Source organism: Lissotriton helveticus, chromosome 5_1, assembly GCF_964261635.1.
Source record: "Lissotriton helveticus chromosome 5_1, aLisHel1.1, whole genome shotgun sequence".
NCBI classification, from domain to species: Eukaryota; Metazoa; Chordata; class Amphibia; order Caudata; family Salamandridae; genus Lissotriton; species Lissotriton helveticus.
The window spans coordinates 992435477-992461129 of record NC_136065.1 but is presented as its reverse complement, the minus strand read 5'-3'; positions in this window follow the sequence as shown (position 1 = coordinate 992461129).

The window sequence follows — 25653 nt, the reverse complement described above, 5'->3', positions numbered from 1 at the left end:
AAAAACCCACGGATTTACCCGTGTGGGCTCTCCCTGTTTCCCAAGGGCCCAGAAACCGCAAGACAAAAGGTTAATTCACAAAGGACATAATGTAAATAGCCTTATATTAATTAACATAGCAGTATAAACGGTTGTGCCGCCCTCCGTTAGCCTTTAGTAGTGAATGACACCTTAAAAACACCTTTATCACTCAGCTGTGCTGAATAACAAACTGAGAAACTGGTATTTTCAGTATATCCCCAATATAGACCACATGGAAATGTACTTATATTTTATGTACCACATGATTGGCGCTAAGGGTATGCTTCATCCTAAGCGTCTAAAAACCAATGTGCATATTATTTGCTGGATTTATTATTTAGTCTCAAGAGTTGCAATAGACCTGGGCCCGTCGATTAAGAATAAACATTAGTGCATGACCCCGTAAAGATTGAAAGACTGCTCCATATTCCCAAAAGGGGAAGATGGTCACCGTTACTTAGGAAGATACATAGGCAAATAAATAAACTCACTTTAAAATGAGTAGACATTACTTCATGGGCTTTCACGGCAGGGGAAACCTTCACGCCGTGCTTTGCCTGGACAGAGTATAAAAAGAGGACGAAAGGGAGATTAAAACGCGCGCTTTCTGGAGACCAAATGGAACGAAAATCAACTCCTGAAGTGAGCGATTAAGGAAAAAACTACTGCTACTTGCACTTACTTCAAAGACGACGACTCCCCACTGGCTACCTATTCTGAGCACATCCGCGACCCGAATTCACGGAGCGCGGGCGAGACGCGGAAGTAAAATTTACCTTGCTGCAGTTACGTGACTGCTGTGACGGCGTAACATCATGATCTTAAGGGGGTATACACCCGGGGATTTATTTTGCTATCAAGCAAAGGGTGCTTTTCATGTTCAAACGGTTGGTACCTTAGTTTAAAAAATAGTGCATATCCTCATTCTAGGGTGCTTTGAGTAGAACCCAAAAATATTTTAACAAAAAAGTAAGAAGGAAATTTAGAGAAATAAATTCTTGAAGTCCGATTTAAAACGTTATTAGTAACCCTGCCCTTTGACAAACTGAGTCATTAGTAGCTGCTGGGGTACGCATATTCGCAAATGATGTGAAAAGGGTAAACCCCGAACCACACTCATGATATTAGGCTAAAGCTCTTGATCTTAATGCCTAAGGGGAACTGACTGTCATTATATGGGGCCAAATACCTGATTTAAGACTATTGCACTTGATCTTGCTGCTCCGAAAGGATCTGACTATCAGACTGTCAGTCTATCAACGCCTCATCATTGTACCCCAAGGAATATCATCATTAAGACCAAAAAAGGCGGGTTGAAAGGCAATAAATCCACCGTTGTTCCTTTTCAAAAAGGCCTCTGGTCCTTGATGGAGTTGCTCAATAACTGTCCATCTGATGTCATTGGGGGTATGCTTCATTTGTAAAAAGTGGCCCGTCAGTTTTGTTGTATTTTTCTGGCATCTAATATTACTGCGATGCTCGCAGATACGTACTTTTATTCGTCTCGTCGTCATGCCCACATATTTCAGTCCGCAGGGGCACACGATCATATATACAACATTGCGTGAATTACAATTAGTATGGTTACGTTGTTGCCACTGTAACCATACTAATTGTAATTCATGCAATGTTGTATATATGATTGTGTGCCCCAGCGAAAAAAACTACGTATCTGCAAGCACCCTTGCTCTTCCGTTGTTTAAATATATTCTTTATATGGCCAACATAGTCCTGATCAGCCACATGCAGATGGGCCTGCAGCACCTCCCTACCACCACACATGAATTCTCGGACACCAATGGCCTAAATATCAACCTGGAGAAAACTAGGAAAAGTGATCAAGAAAAAATGAAAGAAGACACCAGTCTGGTACTGGGGCAAAACACTCATTGAACCAGCTACCGAATAAATGTATCTAGACATGATCAAAGACACTGGGGCCAGGTTTGTTGCCCAGAAGGACTTGATCAAAAGGAAGGACCTTGCCCTGGCTGTCACACTAAGGAAACTCAGCTCAAAACTGAGCCAAGTCACACAAGCCAAGCTCCTACCAACAAAAGCCTATGGCAGTGAACTACAGAGGGGCAGGGATTCCAAGATCCTGGACAGCACAATCATAAGAGCGTAAAGAATTATCCTCAGCTTGCCCAACCACACCTTTCATGCACAGATTAGGTTGGAATACGGTCTACAAAAACATACCCTGCCAAGACAAGGAACTTACCGTTAAGACACACATCGGAACACCGTAGTGGAGAAAATCGAACTCGGAACCACAAGACCCAGAACCACAACCGCCCCGAACTACACTTCCCAGAGGGCATAGCGTGGTGAACACACGCGGAGGGCGTCACCATAAAAACAACCGGGAAGTCAGCAGTCGGTGTCGGATATTTTGAATCATAGACGCGAGTCCGCATTGCCGATGCTTCAAGGAAGGTGAGCCCTGTATTGCGTGTGAGAGTTGTGGAAGCGCTGGACACTATTGCTGGAGGGCGGCAACACACAGACAGGACCCTACTTTTCACAGGAGTTTGTGACCCGTCCACTCCATTGAACTTTGCCTGTCCCCGCTCGAGGGTTATCGAGCGCGTGGGACTCCGTCCCCTCACAGACCCTTGCCTGTCCCCGCTCGAGGGTTATCGAGCGCTTGGGACTCCGTCCCCTCACCGACCTTTGCCTGTCCCCGCTCGAGGGTTATCGAGCGCTTGGGACACAGTCCCTTCACAGACCTTGCCAGTCCCCGCTCGAGGGTTATCGAGCGCTTGGGACTACGTCCCTTCACCGACCTGTGCCTGTCCCCGCTCGAGGGTTATCGAGCGTTGGGGAACAAGTTCACTAGCGGGATGTTGCAAGTCCCCGCTCGAGGGTATTAGAGCGTGTGTGACTCCGTCCTCTCCAATTACATTGCCAGTCTCCGCTCGAGGGTTATCGAGTGCGTGGGGCTCTGTACCCTTCTTGACCTCTGCCAGTCCCCGCTCGAGGGTTTTCGAGTGCGAGGAACTATACTGGAATTCTGTTCGTTTTTGTTTGCCCTCCGTTGGAGCGTGTCAGGACTGACACGATTGCGGAGGACGACTGTATTACCACTAACCAGCTTACTCTTTAATCGAGTGGCATTGTCGGCCATTACTTAGCACGGTGTCCTCTGTTGGTGGATGCTAGGACTGGCATTCGTGCAGAGGACGGTTGGAACATCTACCGTAGCCCTACATTGTATAGTGTAGTAGACTGTTACAACTGGTGGGAGCAAGTGGTAATAAAGAGCTGGTTTACTTATCAAGATACGTCTGCTCTATTTTCTTGAGGTGCGGACAGGGGTGTTCTAGGGTGGTGTTGAGTTACCCGATCCCGAGGAATCCAGGATTACACTTACATTATCACCTGGAATAAAATCCGGAAAGCCCTGCCAGAACCCTTCAATCACTATTAATGGCTTGAGAAACAACAGAGAACAATAACAACAAACCTCTCCCTATGAGTTAATTAATATATAGGTGGTACATCCTACATTAGAAACAACATCATTGTCCCACAGTCAGTATTTTTTTCATGTTTTATTTTATCAAAAAACAATTTTTTATAGTTGTATATGTAAATTAATTTGTATAAAATGAATTACTGTACACAGATTCAAATGGAACAGCCCCACAATAACATTACACAAAATAAGCAAAAACAATGTGACACCACATACCACACACCAGACATACCATACACAGCTCAATAAAGAAGGACAACAATACACCCAACAAACTATAAACAATAGAGTAACAAAATATGCATATCATGATTCATATCAAAACAACAAACAGCGCTGACGTGCATTTCAGAGTGGAACTTTAGCCAAAAATTCCTTTGTCATGGTGCAGAAGGTACAATTCACAGGGTGGTCAGGTACCATCCGTACATCATGAACATATATTTACCAAGTGGTGTAGGGGGCTCTTTATCAAAATGTATTCATGCGTATAATCATACTTTAGATGGTACGGCCTTGCGGTAAACAACCTTTACAACGAAACTTTTACAACGCACTACCATTACAACGCGGTCATTATAACGCAAACTATTACAACGCATTGCGCTGTGGGGCGCTCTAGGATAGGGAATAGGTTAATTTACTATCCAATAACCTTCCCTAGTGTCCACGGGGACTGGAGTTGGAATAGTAAATTAAGCTATTCACTATCCAACACCCAAAAGCACTATGCGTTGTAATGGATTGCGATGTAAAAACCGCGTTGTAAAGGCAGGTGTTGTAATAGCCTGCGTTGTAACGTCATACATCCGGCCATGCAGATGAAAGACCTTCTGCGGGGTCAAGTGTCAGGATAACATCTTTCAGGTCAGGAATACATTAAAAAGTGAAAACTGCAAGCCATACAGGTTAAAAAAGAGAGGCGGACAATGGGCAGTGAGGAGGCCTCTAGCCGCTATACCATGGTTTCTCTACGTTTCACAGACATTCTGCAGCACACATAGAAAGAAGCATCCCTGCAATGCAGACACCCTTGCACCATGGTGCAACGGTGCCTGCTTTGGCACACTGCAGTCCATTGTACTCTGGCTCAGGGGAAAAGGACAGGAATGTGCCATATCTGATAGATACGGTGCATTCCTGCCCTTTTCATTTGCCGTAGGGCAGTACAGCAGGAAGGCTTGCGGCAGTGCCCTATGGCAAAACCTCATAAATGAAGCCCTGCATCTTTGGCTAATGTGCTCCACTAAGTCACCTGAAGAGGACCTCAGGTGCCAAGCACTGCAACAGATGGCAGTAGGTCACCCGCTTCTTGTCAATCCATCACAAGCTACTTATTGCAATTCATCTTTACCAAATCTTTCTCCAGATTGGATACCAGACACTGAACAATTTCAGATTCAGTTTGTAGATTAAAAAATATAAACAACGAATGACCCAACGTTCACAGATTCCATAGATTTACTATCTAGGTTTGGGTGTTTGCTCTATTGAGATAAGCTCCTACCTGAGTGGATGAACATGAGGAACATCTCTGATTGTACTGCTCTGCATCTTTGTACCACAGTCAGTATTGTGACTTAGAAAGCATACGACCTGGCCCATCTCTGCTATAATGTTCAAATAATCAATTGAAAGAAAGTGGACAGTGGATGCAGACCAGGGAAGGTCTATTTGAAACTCCTGAGAGAATAGCAGAGTTTGTAAATGTTTTCTAAAACACGGAGCTTCTAGAAATGTTCAGATAGGCAGAGACACAGCATTCACACAGCAATAAAAAATTGCAGATACCACTTTTAGAGAATCCTGATGATTCACCAACCTTAAAGTACTTTGTACTTATCTTAATTGAACTTCAAGAGAACATACTTTTTCTGAAAGGTGAGCTGATTGTTAGGGAACTCACATTTAGTACGAGATCTAAAAGGACAAAGGATGTCTGTGCAAGTGAATACGCGCAGGATGAAATGCTCATATTTTTGCCCCAGCAGTAAAATTTGCTATTGAAGAAAGAATAGCACACAATAAGTATTACAAGACTCAATGCTTATAAAAGAGTTCATGCCTGGGGCAAGAATATAAAATAATTATTTATGGCATTAAGACAAAAAAAATTTATAACAGCAGGTCTTCACCCAATAATATAAATGTGTCTCTAAAAGCAGAGAAGAATCACAGAATGGAGCAAGTCATAGTCTCTCATTCAGGGGTTAAGAGATTATAAAAGGTGGCCTAACCTATGAATGTTTCTCTTCCACAGGCCATAAAACACACAAAGGAAAATCTATTGCCCTACCAGTAGGATTTTGAAAAACTAGACATAGTGTGCTCTCCTGAAGCCATAGCCTATTTTTCCCAAACATTCTGACGATTCAAATGAGGTCAAACCACCTATAAATATTCTGGCGATGTGGGGTGCAGGCTCAACTGCTTTGCTAAGTTCCTGTGAGCACAGTTACATTTCTATAGCCCTGATATAGCTCTGCTTTCACTAGTGACCTACTTCTCATTGTAGCACTCAGATACTGTCAAATTGTGGGCAAAACTTGTTAATTCGATCACTGAGGTTGTAAAATTGACATATTAAATATTTCTGTCCCGGTTTCACTCCACATTTATTAGCTATGATGTACGAATCCGGAATAGGTAGTAGCTCACACCTTCTTTCGTGTTTCATCTGTCTTGTACCATAAGCGATCTACTCACTGTGCAAGAGATCCATGTGCATCCTTTTCAACTCCAATGTGTATTTTTCTGAGATATATTGTGTGGTATGCAGTCACACAGGTAATACTTTGTAGAATAGCATTATGCATGTGGAATGACATGATGAGGCGGGATTTTAAGTTGGTTATTGTGGGATGGTATGAACAAGTTATTTGGTGTTGTAAGATGTATTGCTGTTTGAGTGAGCTAATGTCATGTAGTTTGCTGTGCCCAGATTTGTATGTTGCACAGTACTCTGATGATAGATTTTGTGGTGCTGTGTGTTGTGTGTGATTTGATCTGATAGTGCGTGGTGTGAATTACTTTTGTCAGATATATTATCTTGCAACAGTGTGTGGTGTTGAGTGAATTGTGTTGTACTTTTAAGTGTGTGATCTTGCAAAAAGTACTGAAGTAACTCACAGCCACGTGGGTGTGCAGTGGAATGCCGTTCATCTTTATGAGGATGAAAAATAAGAACCATTGAGATGTGTAACAATAAACAGCTGTTGTTCAGTGCAAAGTTCTCTAAGGCGAACGTAGGCTTTCAAAATATGTTATATTGTGTTATGTTATGTTATGTTATGTTATGCTATGCTATGTGGAGTCTAGGGAGATGTGTGGTGCAGCGACCAGAGCGTCTGACTCTGGAGCACGGGGCTAACGTTCAATACCGGCAGGTCAGCATGTGACTCTGGGCAATAGCTCACTTAATCTCCCTGATGGGCCCCAATGCCTTGAAACCTTTAAGGAGCTTTATAAATAGGAATTACAAATAGGAATCATAGGTAGGAGTTCTGTCATCCTGTCTTTATTTGTGACCATTCTAATCCCTTATGCTCATGCCCGGACTGGCCGTTCCGGGCACAGGGCAATCCCCCGGTGCGCCGCATGGGTGGGGGGCCAGTTTGGGCCCCTGGGGGCCGTTTTTGTTACAGGGCTGTTTTTGCAGCATAGCTGCATAATCAGCCCTGTAACAAAATCGGCTGAAAACCGGCCCGGCAGAGAGCTCAGGCGCACCCTGAGCACTTTGCCAGGGCCGGTTTTGGTTCCCAGTCCGGCCCTGCTTATGCTCCCAGAAACCAGCCGTCACCAGCACACTTCACATTGTCCAACACTTGTTATTAGAAAAAAAACGAGGGCTATTTAATATGCAATCTAATGCCCATTTTCCGCATGTTTGTCTGGTGAAAGAGTTGCAACACAGGCAACGTGAACGTCTTCATTGTACATAGTAAACTTGTGTAGTTGTCAAGAGAAAAAGCTGACATCTGCACTGTAAACATAGGATGCAAAAGACATTCCATATTGCAATTAACAGGGCCCAAGGTCCTGCTGTAATTATTGATATAACCACTTATGCCTGTTTGATTGGCTACGCTGTAGACTAGCATAATGAGGTTCATGATTAGGAGCACCTTTGCCTACAGGTGTTATTTGGGTGAATTTACAAATCCATTTTATAGAGGGCACAGTGCCCCAACCCATTAACTTTTTCACCTGTCTCCTTTGGAGCCGTTTCTCTAGTTTACAAATGGGCATGCTTTAAATATGCGAAAAAAGTGTTTTAAAAATGATGTCGTATTTAGTATAATTGTGGTTTACTACTTAAGTTGTGATAGGGATTGGGAGTCTTATGACATTTGTCTTTTTACATCATCAAATTGAAACATATCACGAAAAAAGGCAAAAAATAAACTGCTGTAGTTGCAATGTTTGTTGTGAGAAAACCTTGCCTCCATGGGCTCGCATTTCATTTGCCGCGCGCATCATCCGTGTTTCAAGATCACAGAGCCGCAATTACCGGCTTACAATTTTCAGCCTTTTTGAGTGTGTCTGATCATGCTAATAACTGCTGTGTACAAACCAGAGAGATGGTTGAAGAAGCAAATGTTCCATTGTTTCCCGCCCTTTCAAAAAATATATGAAAATGCCTGAAGATATGTTTACAGATTGATTGATTGATTTCCAGCTGTGTGCAGCATAATGGGAAGATAGAGTCCTGGCTGTCCTGAAGGCAGTATTAATTGTTCTTTGTAGAAAATTGCGGATGTGCTGTATATTACATGAAAAGAAGAGAGGTTTTGCATCACCTCCCACGAGTTCATAGGTTTATTAACTCTAGCATGTCTGATCCCATTTTGGGGATTTTCTCTTGCAGGGGTGTGACGTGGCTGCATTGGTAGGAAACTGAGAGGGAAAGTGATGGGCAGAGGCTTGCATGATGTCTAAAAAAGCGGTAAAACACTACAATAGCAGTGTTAGACCAGGGTCCTACCACTGCTTCATTGTGTGTAAATCAGCAATGTCGCCTGCTTTCAAATCTGTAAATTGAAAAAATCGCATGAATATATATAAAAAAACATATGCACCTTGTAGCTGATGTGATATCCAAATGTAACCTTAACAGCACTTGGCCGACCAATACTACTCCCTTGTTGCAGTAGTAAAAGCAAAGAGGCCTGTGTGAGCCTGCAGGATGGCAGCAGGGAGCATGTGTCCGTTCCCATTGCCCAGAGCACACCTTGACAATCAGGGAGGCAGGCCAGGCACGAGGACGGTTGCGTCGAACAATGGCGCGCGCGGCTGCGTAAAGGGTGGCGCGAGCCGCGCGGAGAGTGGCGAGCCGCTGATGATCCCCATTAGGACAGGCATCATTGCCGCTGTTAATTTTAGAGGAGGAAGCGGGGGTCGGAGAAGAGTCAGCGCGGAGATTACAGAGCAAGAGGCATATCAGGGCCATGCTCGAAGCCACGGTGTGCCCTGATTAGTATCAACACTTTCTTTTCTAATTACCATTATTATGGCAACAGACTTTCAGTTAATAATGGCTACTATGCCTGAAATGAATAATGCTGATTAGCAATTGTCTCGGAGCGCTTCTTTTCTTCACAGGTGCTTTCATCTAACCCAGTTGGAGTCACCGTTTTAATCGCCGTGCCATGTATCATAGTGGTGTGGGCAAACGATGCCTTGCAGGCAGCCTCTTTCACGATGCTTTTGGTCGTGTTACAAGCACCAGGTAAAATGTTACGTTTTTTCCTACCATGCCTTTTATTACATGTTGCTCACTTCGCAAATCATGTTACTTTTGTTGAAATTTAGATATAACAAACTATTTCAAGGAAATAAAACCTTTGTCACAATGTGAAAATGTGTATTTTGACCTGCATCCTGAACGCACTGTACAGTAAAGTGTTCATTGGGACATATCTGTCTGTCTGTCTGTCTGTCTACCTACGTACGTATCTACCTACCTACCTACCTACCCACCCACCTATCTATCTATCTATCTATCTATCTATCTATCTATCTATCTATCTATCTATCTATCTATCTATCTATCTATCGCTTTTTATTTTATTTATTAATGTATTTATTTATTTGCAGAGTTTTATATAGCTGGCTAGACCTGGAGGTATCATAGCGCTTTACAAGAGGACAGGTGAGTTACAAAATTACATCAGTTACTGTAGCATAGTATAACATAGGAAAGAAAGAGCACTGTTACAAAGTTACATGAGTTCCTGGAGCATAGCATTGCATTGCATAGTCAGTCTGTCTGTCTGTCTGTCTGTCTGTCTGTCTGTCTGTCTGTCTATCTATCTATCTATCTATCTATCTATCTATCTATCTATCTATCTATCTATCTATCTATCTATTATTGAGCTTAAATTGAACTGTTTTAAATTGTAAAAACAATAAATTAAAAAGGCTGCCAAAATTGGCTTATTGAAAAACAAGCTTCGTGATTTGCTTGGGGATCAGAGTTCGGAATGCACACTGGTCTCCGGGACAAAAAAAGCGGTCCCTTCCATTTTTTAACCGAGTCTGGCAAACTCATTTTATTCTGCAACCCTTTGAACATTCACAAGACGGCAAAGACGTCCGGGAACTGTCTGCAAATCTTTTGTTTTTGCAGGATTATGGGAGCTAATGCATTATCTAAGTCCAAACATATTTCAGGCTAGGCTATTGGCAAACATTTTCAACGTGGAATGGCTTTTGAAAAGAATCAGCGTGTGTCATCTACTAAATGTGGAAAACAGGCCACGAATGAGCATCAGAACGACGCAGCTTTGCACGCTGCTGCTTGTTTAATTTCATATTTAGAGGAGGAAGGCAGCCCGCGTATGCAGACATTTTAAAAGTCCCAAGTGAGGGCTGTATCATTTGGCCAAGTTGCAGACTGCAGCCCCTACTGCAAGGCCTGCCAGATGCCAGGAGCGGCGCACAGCTGCCAGGGGCCTCAGCACAAGGTTAGCAGAGTGGGTGGGACGGGAAGTGGCCCTCGGGAGAATAAGAGAGGGAAGGACTAGAAACAACCACTTAATATCTATTTAGAGCCTGGGAGCATTTGTGAAAGGCATCCCTATTACTGTTGAAAAGATGCAAATTTGGTGAAATAATCAGCTGTATGGCTCCGGGCTGTTTCTCGAGCCTCGTGGTGCTTTACAGTAGTCGAGGTATTAGTGTAAGACACACAGCAAGGCCGGGTTCATGTAGCTCAGGGGTAGCCCCTAACCAAACTCTGCCAAGTGCTACAAAAGAAGATTTGTGAAGCCGAACAGCACTGACAGCGCCGGCAAGAAAGCCAAAAACAGACTCCTTACGGCTGGTTCCAGGGTGGGAAGGGGGAGAGAAAATAAAGACGACATTAGTTGTTTGGAAATACTCAGCGCCTCCAATGCTAAAGCAGGTTTATTCATTTGCAGCCACGTGGAGGCTGACACATTCAGTGGAATACTGCTGCATGGCTTGATGTTTGATATTTAATATTTAATTACGTAGAATGTATCTTGGGATCTACATTCCTGGAAATGAACTGCTGTACTTCATAAACAAACAGTTCCTTCTGAGAGCCAATTACTGCTACAAAAACAGTGTAAAAATAAACGAGGAGCACCATTTTAGCACTTTGTGCATTCGGGTAAGTTCATGACTTAATGTGAGGCAATGATACACTCCATTTCTCTAGCATGTTTTCTCATTTTTCAATTCAATTTGGATGTTATGGAACACATAAAAATGTGAATATTACCAGAGACTTAAAAAAACCCACATTTGTGCGCATGCGCGTACGCACACAAATGCACGCACATATAATCATTGACACGATTAGTTAAATATTAGCTATGGTTGAGAGAACACAAACCTGGAAAAAACCCTTAGAAACTGTGAACATTCAATACATGCAATGTACAAGTGACACCACACCTCACACTGCTGCACTCCACGTTTTGCTCTTGACAGACAGACGTTTTTCCAGGCCATTGCAAAATGGCATCTTTAGCATGGCAGCTGATGAGAGTTACTGTATCGTTTTGTGTTGCTTTCCATAAGTGGTACAAATAATGGCTTTTTCGGTTATGGCTTGTAGAACATAACTAACCTGTAACAGTTTTTCTCACTAAACTTCAAGGCTTTCTTTAAGTTAAGCATTCACCGGATGTGTACCAGTTCAGAACTGCACAGCCTTTGGTCCTATGCAGTGGAGTTTGGTTGCAGTTCAGGCCAGCCAAACCCAGCTGCTGTGTCCAGCCAACCTCCAGTTAGCAGGGCCTCTGTCCGTGCACTGCAAGACTTTGCAATAGGGTCTGGCCATTGACCAGGCCCTAAACCCAGCCAAACATGGGTAGCTAAACCAGTCTGTACAGCATGTTTTACATTTCTGCAAAACGTTTCCTGTTTCTGGCTAGAACATTCTTTTATTCTGTTGTTTTCAGTGTTTTCCATGGCCTTTAATGCCACTCAACATTACCCTGGGGAAACAGTCCTCTCACAGTGCATCCTCTTTGCTCTGGATTTTTGTCCACTGTGCTAACAAAAATCACAATTTCCACTATTGGCAGAAAAATCATTTTAGATCCTCTCTCTCAACCAATCACTTGGACAAAAAAAATCAAATGTGATCGACGAAAATCACAATTTGGGGATTAGCAGCCAAGGTATTGAAAAATTTTAAAACTTTTAAGACCCTTTTAAAATATTAATTCCAAACAAATACTGAACTGATTTCCACCAAACCGCTAAAAACGCTAAACAGCATTTACAACGATTCTTTTTCTCCGCGGGGAATCACAACGCGGTCATTATAGTGACCGTGTTGTGATTCCGCATACCATTACTCCGCAATTCGGAACATAGACTTGCGGACGGAGGGGGGGAAGGTGTTGGATTTAAAATCCAACACCTTCCCTAGTGTCCGCACAGACTGGAGTTGGAATAGTAAATTATACTATTCCAACTTCCAGCGCCCCACCCCTCCGCAAGTCATTGTTCCGACTTGCGGAGTAATGGTATGCGGAATCACAGCGCGGTCATGATAATGACCGCTTTGTGATTCCCGCGGAGAAAAATAATGCAGGATTTCACCATATATTCGCTAAAAACACATTTTTTGAGTAAAGTTATAATTGGAGGCCAAGTTTGCCATGAATTCATTCATCATTGATTGCTGTAGCATCCAGAAATCTTTCCAAATGTAGCCAAAATAGGACAACACATGCTTTTTTAAACTCCTTCTTCAATTGTTTTGACTGCACGAAATGCAGGGACTGATGGGCCTAAGACACATACTTAGTGAGCGGCAGATTTGGTGCAGAGCTAGCTTTGGAGACCAAATTTATAGGTAAATCCAGAATGCCTTTTTGATTGAAAGTGTGGCTATCTATCTATCTATCTATCTATCTATCTATCTATCTGTCTGTCTGTCTGTCTGTCTGTCTGTCTGTCTGTCTATCTATCTATCTATCTATCTATCTATCTATCTATCTATCTATCTATCTATCTATCCCCACACATTAGGCAATGAGATTATGTTTGGACTCATCTTAAATTACTATATTCCAATTAATGCAAATGAAAGAAATACATGGCATATTTATTGCCATTTTTGAAGGCGAGGGTGGCCTCTCGTGAGTCATGGCTCCTTTCTGAGAACGTATATTCTCTGGAAGGAGTAGTGTGTGTGTGTGTGTATGTGTGTGAGAGAGTGGGTGTGTGTATATTACTCGATAATGCAAATGTGGAACTCTTTGTGAACATGTTCCCCTGCATAACAGAAACAAGTAAAAAGGACGTTCAAACCTTGACATTAGTTGTTCAGTGTTTTCACTACTATGATACTCTTTAACAGATGTACATATTTCAGAGATGTATAATGCAATTAAATAACAATCAACGGAGGGCATTAAAAGATGTGCTTATGTGCACCTGTTCCATTGTAGATGAAGTACTGAACATATCAACTTGGACTTACAGCAATTGTTGGGGGGGAGAGAGTTGAGAATGAGGAATGTCCACATTTCTGTAAGTTCTGTTCACTTTGTTCCTCTAGAAGAAGAGAATAAAAACTAGTTAGACAAGCACTTGGAAACACCTACGAAAAAGGGGAAATGAGCAGAAAGGCTGAGATCATGTTTTGGAGACGACTTTTACATTTTTTTGTCATGCTCCATTTTCTGAAATGTACACCACCCCTTTTTGAAGTGCATTTTTCAGTGGATGGACAGATACTACGCCAGAAATGGCTTCAAATAAGATATCAACAGTTTTCATATCGTGTTTGTTAGGCCCCCTAACAGAACTAAGAGAGCAAGGATATTCTTCACAACGAATTGGAATCTTTTTTTTATATATAATTTTCAATTTCGGTACCATCATAACTATGATGTTATGATAAGGGCCCAGAATCTTCATTCTTTACATTTCTTTTTACCTTCATCTCGTATAACGTACTGAGAAACATGCAAAGGAAGATTAGGACACTCGTTATGCACAGCATAGCAAAACGTTTTGAACAAAGTAAATCATTAAAAAAGATTCAAACACATATACGACTATTTGGCTGCCTCTCTCTCTCTCTCTCTCTCTCTCTCTCTCTCTCTCTCTCTCTCTCTCTCTCTCTATATATATATATATATATATATATATATATATATATATATATATATATATATATATATATATATGTATATATATATATATATATATATATATACGTATATATATATATATATATATATATATATATATATATACTCTTTGTTAACTATCTAATTGCATTTTTAAGCCTCGGTTCCTGTAATTTTGCAAGCAGAGGCATTCCAGAGAGAAAACATATGGTAAGGGATTTTAAAACCACAAAGCTGGAGTGCATCATAGACTTACGGCTGCTTTAGCGTTACAAAAAAATCCACTGCTGAATTTATCCAGTCACCCATTAAAGGAAGAAAGAAATAATTAAAGGCACCGCAGCCTCGGAATGCAATCCCCCCACAGTTACAGGCATGATTTCACAAATACGTGAGGTCGAAGTGCCTGTGCGTGTGAAACGACTGAAGTGTTGTCAGAAGTTTAGGTAGCAATTAGACTGCTTCCCACCTCAGAGTGGAAATATTAGGCAATGGTATATACTGTGCCCAGAAATCTTTTAAAACTCTGTAGACCGGGCTGAAATGATTTCCTCGTAGAAGAACACGGCATGAGACGACAACTTGCAGAGCTTTACGTACCAAGGCTACACCCCCCTACAGAAACCCCAAATGCACACGTATTCTCACATGGATTTTAGTGCGGCACATGCAAATAGTCAATGGCCGGCGCGGACATCTTGAACGCTCGGTTCTCTTCACAACCTCTTCCCTCAGAGATGTGAAAGTGCCGAGCCTCGACAGGCTCCGACCTTAGCACGTGCAGCTTGAACCGAAAGGGAAAGGAATATACATGCCGGGATAAAATATAGCAACCTTACACTATCGTCGGTATTAATTAGATTAGGAATTGTGATTAATCCTTAAATTGTGCTTTAACCTCGATTTAAAGATGCCTCAGTACGTGCAAGGTTAAGCGTTCGGAGCTCCGCTCCTTCAGAGGTTTTTAAGACTGATATCTGGAAATTATAATCTTTAATGCCCTTGTATTGTTTAAGAATTGCACGCAGCTCACATCAAGTGCTTTCTTCAGTCCCATACTCCAGAAGGTTAATCCCTTCCCCTTTAACGTCGCTCTGTTCTCAAGTGTGGGCAAAATATAAGGTGTTCATCTTGATAATTAGTGCGCAGAAGCAATTAGAAGTCGAAGAACCTTAAGGCAGCGAAAGTGATTTTTTTTTGTTTATTCGCTTACCTTATTAAGTTAAATATCTGTGTGAATTAATCACTAATGAATTTGAAGAAGGCTCAATAGCTGCGGCTTAATGAACAGCAATGTCAGAGGCGTTTTACAGGGAACCAAATCAGCATGTATAGGAAACCAAATTGCAATTCCAAATTACTTTTCGGAGCAATTTGCTCTTTGTAAGCAATGAATTGTTTACATTTATTGTGCTTATTTAAGACCTCAAATGATTGTGAATGGAGTTCAGGGAGACTATCAAAATAGAATCATTAAACAATTCTGCTTCTGGAAATTTGGGTTAATTTCCCCTAAAGGCTGTTGCCCCACATTCCTAATCTCCTTTTAAAAACAATTAATGAAGCAGGTCATTATTGCAAGGAACGCGTTTTATCAAGTGATTTAGCATGCTATTCACTTTAGATCTATTGCGTAACAATTGAAAATATCAGGATCGCTCAGGGCAGTGCAGTGCCTTAAACTTTGACGTTGGCATGGTTTCCAAATCATCTAATAATGCTGTGATAATCTGTTAAAAACATATATTAAAACATCTACCATTAAAAGCAGTGGATACCCGCTGTGCGCGTCACCACCCTGGTGTGTGTCTCTTGGTCCCCGGGTGGCCTTATTCCTTTTCTCTTCCCTGATTTCTCCCACCCACTGCAGGGTTGGTTTCCCATCCCCTAAGCTCTTTATGGCTCACCTGCAGTTACCATATATGCACCCCCAGGTCCCTTGGTGTTCTGAGTATTCCCTACATGCTTCTAAGTCACTCCTAATCCTGATGGGTGTGTCAATTCCCCAGACACGGTTTGGCCTCATGGTAGTTGGTTTGAGTTGACATATTTCTTGTGTTGACAGCTCTCTGCTTCTAAGCTGCTTTGTATGCATTTCCTGTCTTAAACTCAATAAAAAGTGTTTGTTTTTTTAAACAGTGGGTGAAAGATATGTCTGATTTTCTCTTCATTGTACAGTTTTTCCTGTTATTTACTGTAAATTAATAATGGAAAGCATGTATTTTTCATAGTTCTACATTCATGTTATGAGACCTGTTTGCAGGAAGTGTACCTAAAAAAGTTGCAGTGCTTTGCAACATTTGTCTGACCTGACTCTACAACACAATCAGTTAAAGTGGTAGACTATGAGCCTTGTGCAGTTTGCACAGAACTCATTGTCAGTAATAACATTCTATCCTTGCTTGCTTCTCTAATTCAAATAGCTAGCCAATATCCCACCTTCTTCAGCTCAACTTAAGTCAAATGTTCTGATAATTTATCTTGTTTTATTTAGTGTGAACCTTAATGTCACTGCAACACAGATGTTGAGAAAGTGCTTTTAGCATTAATTTCCAAAGTATAGATTTTGAAACCTGAGTATTTGTATATGGCACTCTTGCTTCAAAAAGCAGGTCAGTGGATCTAATTATCACTGAATATAGAGTTCACATTGCCTTTGCTAAGTGGACTTCATATTCACACATGATGAGTATGCTGGAAATATGTAAGCGTGGAGCAGTGGCATAGCAGGGGAGGCGGTTCGCCCCAGGAGGCACAAGTTTTCGGGGCGGTGGCCCTCCGTTCTTAGATGCGGCCATCGTGGATTGGCAAACGCAGATTACGTCGCCACCCTCCCTTACCTGCAGACGTTACAGGCAGCAAAAGCTATGACCACCACAGGCAGCAAAACATCTAGCTATGCCACTGTCTTGGAGCAGGCCAATCCATATAGAACCAAGGGGCTCTGCATTTCACAATACAACTCTTGTAAAACACATATTTCAGCGAGCCAAACATCTAGACAAATGAATACATTAATTGCCTTAATGAGTACCATAAAAACTAAGGGGCATATTATCAAGGGGGTTTATCTCCGCTTTTTTGGCTTTAAAAGCCAAGAAAGCGGAGATAAAATTATCTCCCTATTACCTAGCTGTCGCTAACACCAGTTAGCGACAGCTATTAGGAAATAGCGACCATCTTGGGCCCCACTTTGCATGTCAGTCATATTTATCACTAATGACATGCAAAGTGGGCGTGCCAAGATGTTAGCGACTGGAAACAGTCGCTAACATCGCTATCTCCTATTACCAACTTTTAGAGATATTCGCGCTAAGCGCGAATATCTCCAAAAGCTAACACCTGCCCTGAGCAGTTCTTAGCCATGTTATCCAATGGGAGGTGGATAACATGGCTAGGAGCATTAGCTCGGTAATGCATGAATATCGCGGACTTTTCAGCGATATTCATGCATTGCGGCCGTTTTTTATCGCATTTGCGACAAACCTTGGTAATACCAAGGTTTATTTGCGATAAAAATCGCCGCAGCTCAGCGGTAATTTTTGTCTCTAACCAAGCAATAGCAATAATTATCGCTATTGCTTGGTAATATGCCCCTTAGGGGCATATTATCAAGGGGGTTTATCTCCGCTTTTTTGGCTTTAAAAGCCAAGAAAGCGGAGATAAAATTATCTCCCTATTACCTAGCTGTCGCTAACACCAGTTAGCGACAGCTAGTAGGAGATAGCGACCATCTTGGGCCCCACTTTGCATGTCAGTGATATTTATCACTAATGACATGCAAAGCGGGCGTGCCAAGATGTTAACGACTGGAAACAGTCGCTAACATCACTATCTCCTATTACCAACTTTTGGAGATATTTGCGCTAAGCGTGAATATCTCCAAAAACTAACACCTGCCCTGAGCAGTTCTTAGCCATGTTATCCAATGGGAGGTGGATAACATGGCTAAGAGCATTAGCTCGGTATTGCATGAATATCGCTGACTTTTCAGCGATATTCATGCATTGCGGCCGTTTTTTATCGCATTTGCGATAAACCTTGATAATAGCAAGGTTTATCTGCGATAATTTCTGACGATGCTTAGCGTTAAAAAATTCGTTGCTAAGCATCGTTAGCGATAAATATCGCTTAACGTTGGTAATATGCCCCTGAATCTCTCAACAATAGCACACAATTACTTTAAAGGTTTTACGTTTGTAAGTAGAGTGGTCACACTCTAAAATGTCCAGAAATCATGGAAAACTTGGAGTGCACAGCTTAATTGGACTACACTAAATGTAACCAAAGAATGTAGTTGATCTTGTTGACTGAAATACAGATAGCTTGGACAATTTTTCGAGGATTACAAAAATTCCATTTAGATCCCCAAATGAAAGTGATATTAACTACGTGGGAAATGCTGATTAATTATTTTGCAATCAATTTCCAGTGTATCTGTACGTGGAAATGGAAAGATTGCTTCTGCCATTTAACTGAGAGATGCCCGTATTGCATTTACCTTTTGCAGCCACAGTTCATGTAAGAAATAATGCCTTTCACCTGTGTCTGTCATAATAAAAGTAGACTCCCTAGTGGATTTAAGAGGTCCTATTAGTAAATTTGTATGAAAAATACTTCTATCTCTAGTAGTATCTGGCTGAAAGATATGATAAGAAGTGCCTGTTCCATAAAATACTCATCTGCAGTCCACTTGCTTGTGCACTTTTTCCGGCTTGCTTAATGTGGAAATTTGGCATGAAGTTTTCCTGAGTAATATTCCCTAATTCAATATATATATGCGATGAACATGACTTTATTCAGTTACAGTCAAAGCTAAGATCCCAATTTCAATATTTGGAAAGTTGTATTTCCATCAGAAACCCGGAACTATGATGGTAAACAGTGCGCACACCTGTGTTAGTCTATCAGTATAGCGATATTCTGTAGGGGTTCCTAAAAACTGTCTGGCCCATAACATTGTGTCAGTACTGATAGTGAACTGGGTCTGGCTTGCTTCAATAAGTGTGTTGGGGAATAGAGTGAGCCTCCGAAGCACTTTTAAAAGGCACAGTGTGTTCTTGTGACTGGCCTAGACATAGAACAGTCCACGATTTAATGTGATGGAGACAAGAAGTGATGTGTACAAAATAATGGCATAGAATGGCCATTTTTTGTTATGACATATTTTGTGTAAATTAAAGTTGGCCATTTGCAAATGTTTTCGTTGAGATCTTGTTGGAAGCATATGTTTTTTGACATTTTATGTCAGTAATATATTTTATTAATAATGTATAATGGTCTCTATTGTTATTTTTTATCATGTAATCTTTTGGCTTGGCATATATAATTCAAAGTAAAACAATTGACATTTACAGCTAGCTGTAGGAGATTATTGGTCAAATCAAATTATCGCCAGTGACTTGCCAGTGTTAAGCAGCTTGTTCACAAGGTCTGGAACCTTTCAAAATGCACTTATTATGAAATATGCGTTTTCATTTTACAAACTCTGGAAACAGTTTACATACACAGTAAACTAAAAAAATGAGTTTGTAGTGTAAATGCTTGAGTATGTGATGTCCTAAAGGACATCTAGGAATCTCGGAGCCCAATTCACAGCTGAGGTGTTATCTATCAGTCAATGTCAGACTCAAGTGTGGCATCAATAGTTTTAGATCACAATCCTAAATACGTTAGATTTTTTATGTTCATTCTTAAGCAATATGCAATGCAAAGCAAGATATCATGGCCATACACTCTAAATATCAATGACAAAATGTAGCTTTCTGTTTCCAAAGTCTGTAGCATTTTAGGTCTTGCTTACTAAACACCTTTGCTTGTCTGTAGGTGAAAGCCTATTGTGGACCATACCATAAACTAACATTGGGCTTAGATCCCACCCATTGTTTACCATTGGTTGACTTTGCTGCCACCCTCATTTGCTTGAATATGAGGTCGAGTCTATCAGACAGTGCAAGCTGCATGGTTGCCAAACACCCAATGTGAACTTACAGTGGGCTTAGAGCCTGAGCTTTGGTTGCCATTGATTGACTATGTTGTTATTTGTGCCCTTGTGCGGGCTTACCTTCCACTCCTGTGTTGTCCCTTCCCCAGAGTATAGCCTCCATACCTGTGTCTATCCCCCGCTTACTTTTCAGGAACAACTTTTTTCTTTTTGGTCCAGCACTCCATGAGAGTATGTGTTTTCCAGCTGTTTCCCTAGTGTACTTCTTTTCTCCTTCCTCCACAGTGCGCCGAGTTGCACTCTCCGTGTGTTTTTCTCCGCCAGTAGAGGCTCCTGGAGGCAGTGCTGTGGGGCGGGGCGGGGAGGAGCAGAGTGGGGGGTAGTAAACTATGGAATACAGCCGAACGGAGGTAAGTAAACAAATAAAGAAATAAAACAAAGTTTGTTGCACACGCTGCATCGCATTTGGCAATGCAGCGCGTGCAATGAAAATCGTTTTATTTTTTATTTAGGTAATGCAATGACAAACAACGGAGGAGTGGGTGGGTGGAGAAATACGGGTGAGAATTCAAGATCGGGCACAATGGTGAACGGATCGTGGAGCCTAACCAACAGAGACACTCTTAAGAATAAAAACAAAAAAATATATATGGGCTGGTTAAAAGCAATTGACAAGGTGAAGGTGTGAGAGAAGGGAACAAGATGGAGCATGTGGGGTAAGGGAGGTATTTGAAGATGCAGTAAAACACAATGGAGAACTGAAGGAAAAAGAAAAAAGTTGTTCACAGAATGTGAGCAGGGAAAGAATACAAGTCAGCCAATCAAAAGGATGGTAAAGAAAACATGCTCAAGGGAATGAACATACACAAGAAAAGAATGGAAAGCCATTGAATAACAAAGCGTTGGCAAAGTGAATAGGGCTGTCCTTTTGGACCTATTGGCTTTGCCAGTGCCTTTTAGCCAAGCTGTACAGCATTGGCAAGATGGTGTGCAGCAAGGCAAGGCAAAAAGCTTCAAAAAAGTTTAAATGATACTCCCACTCTATTAAGCAGGAAGACATACAAAATGACATGGACTCCATTTTTTAAATCTAAGTAACACAAATGTACTTTTAATGCAGACAGGCTGGCAGAAATTTACTGTCTTGTTCACCACAAAAAAACAATAATCCTATAAATGGGAGTAGAGGGCAGCAGTTTGCAGGAGGAGGTGCTGCAGTGGGGAGTTGGAAGGGGATGCAATTGGGAGCAGGAGGATCAGCAGGGTGGGAGGGGGAAAGCAACACTAAAAGGAGATTCACATGAGTGAGAAAACAACGTGGGGAGAAGAAGCACATAAGAGCAAGTGCATCATGGAGGGGACAGGGGAGAACAGTAGCGGCTCCTGGAGGGAGTGCTGTGGGGGGGCGATGGGCGGAGGAGCAGGGTGGGGGGTAGTAAACTATGGCATACGTCCGAACAGAGGTAAGTAAACAATTAAATAAATAAAACAAACTTCATTGTGCGTGCTGCATTGCCAAATTGCGGTGAACAAGACAGTAAATTGCTGCCAGCCTTTCTGCGCAAAAGTACATTTGTGCTACTTAGATTGAAAAAATGGGGTTCATGTCATTTTGTATGTCTTCCTGCTTAATAGAGTGGGTGCATCATTTAAGCTTTTTTAAAGCTTTTTACATTGCCTTGCTGCACATCATCTTGCCAATGCTGTACAGCTTGGCTAAAAGGCATTGCCAAAGCCAATAGGCCCAAAAGGACAGCCCAATTCACTTTGCCAACGCTTTGTCATTCAACAGCTTGCCATTCTTTTCTTGTGTAAGTTCATTCCCTGGAGCATATCTTCTTTACCATCCTTTTGATTGTCTGACTTGTATCCTTTCCCTGCTCACATTCTGTGAAAACCTTTTTCTTTTTCTTTCAGTTCTCCATTGTGTTTTACTGCCTCTTCAAACACCTCCCTTACCCCACATGCTCCATCTTGTTCCCTTCTCTCAACCTTCACTTTGTCCATTGCTTTTAACCAGTCCATATATATTTTTATGTTGCTTTGGCTCCTCCATTGCTCCACCATCTGTTCACCATTGTGCCCGATCTTGAATTCTCACCCGTACTCCTCCACCCAACCACTCCTCCGTTGTTTGTCGTTGCATTACTTAAGCAATTTTTGTTAGTTTACAATTTTTGAAGGGCCCAACTGCTGCCATTTGATGCCTGTCCACTTTGTTTCTGTAAACGCTTTCTCGTGAATTCAAAATATTTTATTGAAAATCACCACTCCATCTGGCGTCCACCATCAAGGAATGGTAAAATGGTAAAATGGTTCCCGTGTGGTGCCGTATACATTCTTGCACTTGGTGATGCAAGTGTAGCATACATGTCACATCAGGCTGCGATGGCATTATGATACAAAATGGCATGCAAGCGTACATATCATTACACTATTTTTTTTTCAATTTCTTTTTATTGTCTATGAACCATAGCATCAGCAAAACAACATTGGCAAAGCCAACAGGTCACCAAGGAAGCACCAATTAACTTTGTCAATGCTTGTATGGTCTGCAATGCCAATTTCATGTATTTTACCTTAGAAAAGAAACCATGTTCCCTCTGGAAGGGGTAATACGTGAATTAACTGGGCTACCAACTCCTCATTTTTAGGGGTGTGAGTGTGGTTTCCATCAACAATAGCCATTTTGATGTGACCCTGATTGAAATAATTATTTAAAAATGTAAATATTGCATCAGCCGGGTTTTATGAAATTAGACAAGTAGTTTCACTACATGAAAAAGTAGTCACATTCTTAAGGTTTAGAATTGAGGCACTTAGTGATCAGTGTTCAATTTTTCAAGGATGAGGGAAGAATAGGATTAGGCTGTACGTCAATAGTGAAAAGAAAGCTCCCATATCTAAAGCAACATTCCAGTAGGAATCATTTCCTGTCACCATTGAAGACCTCCCATAAACATTTGATGTCCTGAATTTGAACTGCGCTTGGGTCCCGGACAAAAGCCTATGTCATAGTTCAGATTGCACCAATCACATTCCTTCAAACACTCATGGTGTTCCTGTTCAATGTTCCTATCAGTAAGTCGCCTACAAAGTTGTTCTTCCAGCAAAACATTTCTCCCATTGTCCATATATTATTACAAAGTCCAATATGTTATTGGAACCCCATATAAATTCGTTTATATGTATGTGTGTATATGTGTCCATGCATTCCATATATATGAGTGACAGGTCTTCTTGCCAGTAGTCATATGTTTGGGTGTCTTTATGTACACTACAAATTTGTGGCACACTGACCTTTTTGATATACTACTAATAAAGTTTTCCAACTCTCTAGTCGCTTGTATGTTTACCTGTTTTAAACAACAGCGTGCAAGTACTTATCGAATGCAAATTTGGTGGCATATGGAGCCGAAAAAATTCTAACAAACGTTTCAGACTACTTTCAACTTTCCCTAACAGCGAAAAAGACAAGACAAGAGAAACAAGAATGTCTTTGACTTCAGAAAAGCATGAATTAAACTGAAAAATAAGTGGGACAACAATAACAATACTAAGACATAAGCAATAATGACTTTCGAGAGGAATGTCATACCAAGGCTGCAGCATGTACTCCAGCAAATGGCACACGTCATACTGCAATGATCAAACCCGGTGTATTTCTCCATTCCTTAATGCAATGCACAAGATAAAAGTCGAGTATTGTATGTATTCTTTTGAACATCCACTACATGAAAAATAATGTAACTCAGCAGAATTGTATGAACTGGGCAGTTCATGTTCAAGGCTGCATTTCGCAGCCCTTTTGCAGGCACCCTCTCTTACATTTTACTCCTTTTTGTGAGTGTGTAATCAGAGAAGGCTCTGAGCACCTCGAAGTACATTCAAGTAGAGTTTCACTGCACAAATCCCGGGTTTAAAGGAAACAGAAAAGCTACATTAATTGCAATATTTCTAAAATGTAATTAGAAATTGGAAGCGACAAAAATGTTATGATCCCAGTACACACATAGGTTGCAATGTCAAAAGAAAGGGGCTTTATGTTGAAAGCACGACTGGCAAAATGAGCCGGTTTTAGCACAATATGTAATGGCTCTCAGGCAGGGGAGTGTGGCAAAGGTTTGCACAGATAGCACATTTAACAGGGGTGAGTACACTATTAGAGGAAGCATTGAACTTAACTTATAAAATGCGAATAATGCAAGGAAATCGAGGTGCAGAATCAGGAAATCAAAAGTGAAGAAAATGAGCTATCTGAAAAGTAGGAAAAGTGATATTTCATTCACAATAGCGCGGAGTTCACCAGATGTGCACCACGCTGGCATCTGCCACAGACTCGCCTTATTTCCCTTTATATCTGCTTTAGTAGCTGTCTTCATTGTAGTGTCTTTGAATAGTGGGCAGGCAGGGAGCCATTCCAAAGAATGAATTGGACAAGCTATGGAGTGGAGAGGAAGGCCTAGGATTAAAACTGCCTTTCCCCTCTCTCCTGTGGTCCTGTTGTCAGATTGGGCTACCGTTCCAAGAAATCAGTGGTTCCCGCTCCCCCACTTCTGGCATCAGGCATGACTGCACTGTGACCCTGGGCAAGGGCAAGCGACAGAGCAAGCCAATGCAAGGCTGTCAGCCTGGAGGTCACAGATAGAACTGCTCTTCGCCGTCAGAGCCTGGTGCATGTGTGTATACGAGATGTAAAGCGTGTCTGCCTTCAGTGGATGCATGCATGTATGTAAGACATATGTGCACATTGTGCTCATGACCAACCAAGACCTCAGTGTCAGAGACAGCAATCTAACGTGCAATTATAATGCACATTTATTGCAATCTGTTACTATACATAGAAGAATACAATTTGCATAGGCGTGAGTAGAATACAATCGCTTTTTTAAATATTTCCTGTACTTCACTCTTAATGCAAGTTTATTCCAAATAACATAAATGTCTGGAGGTTTCACATATTTTACAAGAAGAAGAGCATGCTTTATCGTTTAAGGAGCTGTCACCTGGCTGGTAATCTGGGGTCAATCCGTATACACAAATTAAAAGTGGTACAAATAGAAAGTAGCTGCCAAAAGTGTGTGTGCTCTACTTATTAAACGACAGCATATTGCACACTGCTTCAGCAGGCTAATGTGCTATTCACGAGGAGATCGAGTGAGGGGCTGTGAGTGAGTATGTGCATAAACAATGAGTTTCAGTTCACACTTGAGTGAGCATGCAAGATGGTGGGAGATTAAAAATGTGAATTAAAAGATGATCTATAAAGGGTTGGAGACTTAGAGGTATCACTTTGTATGCGCTAAGAATATCTGGGGCCGAAGCTGTGTCTTTTTTTGGTTCTAGCCAGCTGACGCCACTGTGCTCTTCTGCATGTCCTCTGACTCCCTGAAAATCAGTAGCTTATAATCAGAATACTTATAGAAAATACACCATCTGTTAGTTTAATCTGTTGTACAAAAATAATAATAATTGAAGCTAGCTGTGTTATCTGTTGTGCACAAGAAGAAATCACCAGCTAACAAGTGATGCAAACAAAAGAACACACAACAGTCCGCTGTGCAGTACGTTTCATTCTACTCTAT